Source organism: Otolemur garnettii, unplaced genomic scaffold, assembly GCF_000181295.1.
Source record: "Otolemur garnettii isolate 467f Iridium unplaced genomic scaffold, OtoGar3 scaffold00011, whole genome shotgun sequence".
NCBI classification, from domain to species: Eukaryota; Metazoa; Chordata; class Mammalia; order Primates; family Galagidae; genus Otolemur; species Otolemur garnettii.
The window spans coordinates 11,962,741-11,969,852 of record NW_003852406.1 but is presented as its reverse complement, the minus strand read 5'-3'; the positions used below and the strand labels follow the sequence as shown (position 1 = coordinate 11,969,852).

At 43.0% G+C, this 7,112-nt stretch overlaps 1 non-coding gene across 1 annotated transcript; it reads right to left on the bottom strand.

The window, feature by feature from the left end:
• Positions 1-4,607: 4,607 nt before the first annotated feature.
• On the bottom strand, positions 4,608-4,711 carry LOC111723457. The gene has a single exon (XR_002771984.1). It is a non-coding gene; the product is annotated as a small nucleolar RNA U13 (small nucleolar RNA).
• Positions 4,712-7,112: the final 2,401 nt, after the last annotated feature.

The following is a 7,112-nucleotide window of genomic DNA, read 5'->3' as shown; positions in this document are numbered from 1 at the left end:
AACAGCAATTAGCAAAGTCATACAAAGGTGCATTCTTCTGCTCATTAGTTCTCAACTGGGCTGGTTTTGCCTCCAGAGGTATATCTGACATTGGAGACATTTTTCTGGTCACATCTTGGGGTGGGAGTGGGTATCTGCTGACATCTAGCAGGTGGAGGTTGTAGATGCTGCAAAAGATCCTACAAGGAACAGGACTGCCCCACAACAAGGAAATATCCAGCCCCAAATGTCACTGATGTGATTGAGGTTGAGAAGCTCTGCCCTAAGTAATTAAATAATCCTTGGGTAGGCTTGTTAAAAAGCACCCTTACATGATACTTCAAGGATTTGTTGCCCAACTCTTTTCTTTGTTCTTTCTGTCTTTTAAATAGTTTTGCTTTTCCCCTTTTTCTTTTCCCAGGCTGGAGTGCAGTGGTGCAATAGCTTCAATTCCCTAGCTCAAAGGATCCTCCCACTTCACCCTCCCTAGTAGCTGGGACTACAGGCATAAGCCACGACACTCAGTATTTTTTTTTTTAATTGATCAGACACCGTGGCTCATATCTGTAATTACAGCATTTTTGGAGGGTGAGGTAAGAGGATTACTTTAGGTCAAGAGTTCAAGACCAGTAAAACTCCATCTCTACAGAAAATAATTAAAAAAAAAAAAATCAGCTAATCCAGAAGTGGTCAGCATTCAGTTCAGTGACGTGGTCATAGTTCATGGCAGCCTCAAGCTCTTGGGCTCTCCTGCCTCAGTCTCCCAAGTAGCTGGGGCTACAGGTGTGGGCCACCATCTCTGGCTATATTTTAAATTTTATAGAGATAGGATCTCTTTACATTGCCCAGGCTCATCTCATACTCCTAGCCTCAAGCAATCCTCCTACTTCACCTGAGTATTTTTTAAATGTTTTCTGCTTAACCTAAAGGACATCAGAAAAATCCAGTTAAGCAGGACAATCCCTCCACTTTTACTGAGGATTTGTCTTCTTAAGTTCTTACTGTGGTAAGAAAAAATTTCAAAGCTCAAATTTTTCCAGGGGGTGTGAAAGTGCCCATAAATTTCTTAAAAACAAGAATATTCGACTAAAAAAAGAAAAGAAAAGATGTTCTGATAGAGTTGGAGGAAGCTGGCAGAGGGGGAAGAGTAGAGGTCACAGAGAGGACAGCTGGGAGAAGCTCAGATACTGATGACAATCTCAGGTGACTCAGTCTGGACACATCACCGCTCCTCAAGTGCTGCATGTAAATCCCAGAAATGAGCAAAGTGGCAATAAATCTCTATTAACATGAAAGAAAGACTGAACTCTTCTTCACAGGAGCAAAAAGGTATCAAGAGCTGGACATTTAACCTCACTTAGCACATTCAGGGAAAGTTCATACATTTGTTCCACGGCCAGTCTCAATAAAGGTTTGTACACAAGTTCTAATTCTTTCTGGTTAAGTCTAGGGAAGGTGTGTCATTCCAGGTATTGTTCCATTTGCTCCACATATTCAAATTTCTGGGCATTGAGTTTTTTGTACTAATCAGTGATGATCTTTGTTGCCCTCAGTAGAGTGCTGTGATAGCTCACATCAACCTCAAACTCTTGGGCTTAAGTGATTCTCTTGCCTCAGCCTCCCCAGCAGCTGGGACTACAGGCACCCGCCACAATGCCTGGCTATTTTACTGTTGCAGTTGTCATTATTGCTTAGCTGGCCTGGGCTGGGTTCAAACCCACTAGCCTCAGTGTATGTGGCCGACACCATAACCACTGTGCTATGGGCGCCAAGCCCACAGAACCAACTTTTTGTTTCATTAATCTTCCGAATAGTCTTTGTTTGTTTTGATTTTATTTAATTCTAATCTAATTTTGGTAATTTCTTTTCTTCTTCTAGATTTGGGATTGGATTGCTCTTCCTTTTCTAGTTCCTTGAGATGATTCATTAGGTTATCGGTTTTTGCTCTTTCTGGTTTTTGAACGTGGGCATTTAATGCAATAAATTTCTCTCTACGGACTGCTTATGCAGCATCCCATAGGTTTTGACAGCTTGCAGCTTTATCGTCATTTTGTTTAAGGAATCTAATGATTTCCTTCTTTATTTCCTCCTTGACCCCATTGTAATTTAGCATAAGGTTGTTTAATTTCTACGACTTTGTGTAGGGATGAAAGTTTTTGTTAGGGTGGAGTTCTGCTTTTATACTATTATGATCTGAAAAAATACAAGTTATAATTTCTATATTTCTATATATATATTTTATATATTTTTTTTGAGACAGAGTTTCACCATGACACCCTCGGTAGAGTGCTGTGTCACAGCTCACAGCAACCTCAAACTCTTGGGCTTAAGTGATTCTCTTGCCTCAGCCTCCCAAATATCTGGTTCTACAGGCGCCCGCCACAACTCCTGGCTGTTTTTTTGTTGCAGTTGTCATTGTTGCTTAGGAGGCCCAGGTTGGGCTTGAGCCCACCAGCACTGGTGTACATGGCCAGTGCCCTAACCACTGAGCTACAGGCACTATGCCTATAATTTCTATTCTTTTAAATTTGTTGAGATTTTATTTGTATCCTAGGATATGATCAATTTTGGAGAAGGATCTATGAGTTGACGAGAAGAGCAGATACTGAGTATTACTGGAGTGTAATGTTCTATATGTGTCTGTTAAGCCCATTTGTTCCAGAGGTGTGTTTAAGTCCATCATTTCTTTGTTTACTTTCTGTTTGGAGGACCTATCTAGTTCTACAGAGGGGGGTTGAAGTCCCCCCAAATTATGGTGTTGCAGGATATCATGTTGCGCAGACCAGTTAGGATTCCTTTTATATATATGGGAACATTTAAGTTAGGTGCATAGGTATTTAGGATTGAAATGTCTTCTTGCTGTATTGTTCCCTGGACCAGTATGTAGTGTCCATCTCTTTCTTTACTTTTGCTGCTTTAAATCCCAATGTATCTGCACATAGGGTTGCAATTCCTAATTTTGTGTGATTTCCATTTACCTGAAATATTGTTTTCCAACCCTCCATGCTAAGACTTGTTTTGTCTTTGAAGATTAGATGTGTTTCCTGAATACAGTATATACTTGGCCTGTGCCTTTTTATCCAGCCAGCCAACCTGTGGGGAATTCCAGCCATTCAGAGAATGAGACAACTGTTAAGTGTGGCTGAGTTCTGTTTGTCTTGCTTTGTGAAGACTTAGTGTTAGCAAAAGACATAAACAGAACCTTCTCCCAGGAAGACAGATGAATGGCAAAAAAAAAAAAAAAAAAAGAAAGAAAGAAAAAAAATGCTCATCATCTCTAGCATTAGAGAAATGCAAATCAAAACCACCTTATGACATCACCCCCAATTCCAATGAGAATAGCTCACATCACAAAATCCCAAAGGTGCAGATGCTGGTATGGATGGAAAGAGAAGGGAACACTTATACACGGTTGATGGGTTTGCAAACTAATACAGCCCATTTGCAAAGAAGTAAGGAGACTCCTCAAAGAGCTAAAAGTAGACCTTCCATTCGATCCCGTAATTCCCTTACTAGGTATCTACCCAGAAGAAAAAAGTCACCTTACCTAATAAAGACATTTACACTAGGTCATTTATGACAGTTCACTTCATAACTGCCACGATGTAGAAACAATCCAAGTGCCCATCAGCCCACGAATGGATAAATAAACTGTGGCATATATATAGCATGGAATCCTATTCAGCCATAAAAAAGATGGAAACATCACCTCTTTTGTATTTACCTGAAGGGATTTGGAGAACATCTTCTCCAAATCTTCTCCAACTCTAAGTATCACAAGAATGGAAAAGCAAGCATCCAATGTACTCAATACTAACATGAAACTAGGAGATGAACAACCACACACCTACACAAGAGAAAAAGGGGGAAGGGGGTTTGGTAAGCTCTCACCTAATGGGTACAATGGAGGGGTATATGGCACACCTCCCGGGTGAAGGGCTCAACTACCACTTGAACTTACCTAACAAATGCAAACAATGTAACTTAATCGTATATATCCTTATAATAATCAGAAAATTTTAAAAAAGATTTGTATCTATGCAAAATAAACAAGTCTCAAACACAAATGTTCTGGTCACTCTGATGAGCCATTGTTTTCCTCCTACTAATACAAGCTGGGCAAGAAAGTCCAACAAAAGGGACTCAATCAAGACAAAGGGGAAACTTAGGCCAAGCCTAAAGTAATGAGGATGTCTCAAAGGTCACCCCTAAAGTCGCCAAACATAGGGAAAATGGGAAATTGTAGCTAAATGTACCTTTATTTACAAAATATCCATTACAAATTTTTACAAAGACGCGACCAATTTGTAGAGAATATTTTGTAAACAGTTTGTAAAATCTTGCTCTGTCATCCTGGATGGAGTGCAGTGGCACGATCACAGCTCACTGCAGCCTCAAACTCCTGGACTCAAGTGATCCTCCTGTCTCAGCCTCCTTAGTACCTAGGACTACAGGTATGCACCACTGGGCCCAGTTAATTTTTTTTAATTATTGCTACAAACTGGATCTCGCTGTGTTACCCAGGCTGATCTCAAACTCTTGGCCTCAAGCCATCCTCCCATATCAGCTTCCCAAAGTGCCAGGATTGCAGATACGAGCCACTCAGCCCACGTCTTTTTTTTTTTTCATGTCAGACGGGTAATGAGCCGACATCATAAAAAGATTTGTGGGAGGCACATGTCATGCACGTGCATGAAAACCCAATCATCATGCTCATGAAGTACAAAAGGATCAGACATGTCTTTCTTAATCATTGCCTTTCTTCATTCCTTCATATGAAGGGTATCATTGATTATAAAATGCATCAGTATTTAAGCCACTAAGGAAGAATAGAGGCTGTTAACTAAAGCTTATGCTTGTCTGCGTGCTAGACAAAAATGACCTGTGCCTGTGTTCATCCCCTTGCTCTTTCTCAACTGTCCTGCTCACTAGGTCCCCATAATCCTGTGGGGAAGGTGGACACTCTGCCACCAAGGTACAGAGAGGCTACGTGCCACTTAGCTGAGCGTCTGGGTGCCAGCAGGCAGGCAGAGATCTTGTGGTTCCCAGTCAGGTGGCTTTGCCCTCTCAGGCCCTTTTTTGCCCTGTCAACCTCTGTTACTCTTTATGGAGCACTCATTTTTTCTGTTTTTGCAGAGCCAGGCTGGGGGCATTACAGGGACTTTTTCCACTTTCCCCGTTGACACCCCCATCCTCCTTTTTGGTTCCCCCTTTTTGGTTCTACCCATTCCTGCAACTTCTCACTCACTCCCCTCTCTCCTACACAAAGATGCTGGCTCTCTATAGAAATGGTGAGACACTGAAGGTAAACAAAATACCGATAATCAGAGGCGGTTAATAAAGTGAGTGACATCATTATGAAACATTAAGCAACTTAAAATGAGCTTTGTGAGAGCTGTTAGACTCATAGGGGAGTGTATCTGATAGTAATTAGAAAATACAGATTACATAGAGAAAAAGGCCCTGATTAGAAAATTGTGTACCCACTATAATTACGAATATGTAAATTGCATGCATTTGGGCAAGGTCTGGAAGTAAACCCGAAAAAAACAAGAAGCATTCCCTTTTGTTATTTGTGGATATTTGCACGGTGCTTGCCATATCCGGGCCTGTTCTAAGGGCCTTAGAAGGACTAATTTACTTAACCCTTCTAATAACCTCATGGCGGTGAAAAACTAGTGCCAATAGCTGATCTGAGCTTGGAGGGGAAAAGTCAACAGTAAAAGTGTGTTTGCCCTCCTGCTTCTTCCCATTCAGAAAAGAAATGGCAGGAACATTATCAACAACTAAACAGTTACTGTTTGATAGGTCAATTAAATAACTTGTAGCCAAACTTTAAAAGTCCAACTCTAAAGCCTCACCTGGCAACATAATAAATGCACACACTATTCTGCAAAGCACTTACGCTTTCGACGTTTACCTAACTTAGCTACTTGACTGAGGATGAGGATGGCAGTGAGATGCACAGAGAGTGAAACCAGGCCCTGATTCTGGCTGCTTCCCCAATCTTGGCCACATTTTCAAGACCTGTCTGGGGTGCTTGCCAGTGCCAGGTCCCGGCTTCCATGGGGGCTGGCCAAGCCTCAGGAGGAGTGGACCAGGCCAGGAGGTGCACTTGCCTGCCTGTGTGCCAGCAGGTCTATGCTTGGGTCCTATTTTCTGCAATGGCTATGATGAAAGTGCCCACCGTACCTGGGAGTGACGCCTTCAGGACAAGCAGAGATGTTGTCAGTGCTCTGCCTTCAGTGACAACCTCAGCCCTGCCCAATGCCCCAGTCAGGGACTGAACTGCCACTTCAAGCCATGTGCTTCTGGGGTACCCAGAGGAGAATGGCTAGGCCCCATTACAGCTGTGGGCTTCCTCCATCCAGCCTGTATCAAGTGTTGTAAAAAACGCAATCTCTAACTTAGGCCTGGGGAGGGGAACCTGCCATAGGTGAGTAGATCTGCCCCGCTAGGCTAGGCCAGGCCCCCACACTAAGCTGAGTTTGGTCTCAGGAAACCACAGAGGGAAGAGACATCCCCAGACTGTTAGTGCTCCAGCCCCCGATGTGGCCACCAAGCCAGCTAGTGAGGGGATTCCTTGCGCCAGCACAAGACCAAGGTAAGTGCTGGGCTGCAGCATCTGCCTGGAAAGGAACCCCAGAAACACTCCCATCAGAGAGTGGCTCTAAAGGAGTGTCCAGTTAATTGCAAAGAAATGACACGGCCCCGTTGAGAAGTTCTATAGGAGAAAGAAAAAGACCAAAGAAAGAGTAGAAAGGTCAAAATCATCCCTAAAGTAGCTTTTCCCAAGATGTACCTGTTCCACTCTCACCCTTTCTGATGAGACTGGGGATGAGAAAATTGTATTCCCCTGCGCAGACAAGGAGTCTGTGATCCTTACACAAGCTTCGTAGGCTGGTTTGGAAGGACGAGGAAGGGGGCAGGGAGTGAAGTGAGGAGTGGAAGTCTGGAGGGCTTCTTGGGAGAATGACCTGAACTGAGACTTAAAGCATTCACCAGGGGGAAGCATTGGCTGGTCAAAGGGACAACATGTAGAAAGCTTTGAGATGAAAGGAGAGAAGGGAGTTTCAAACAGGACCGATCGTAGTAGACTGCAGATTTTAAGCTGGGACAACCACAAAGGATTG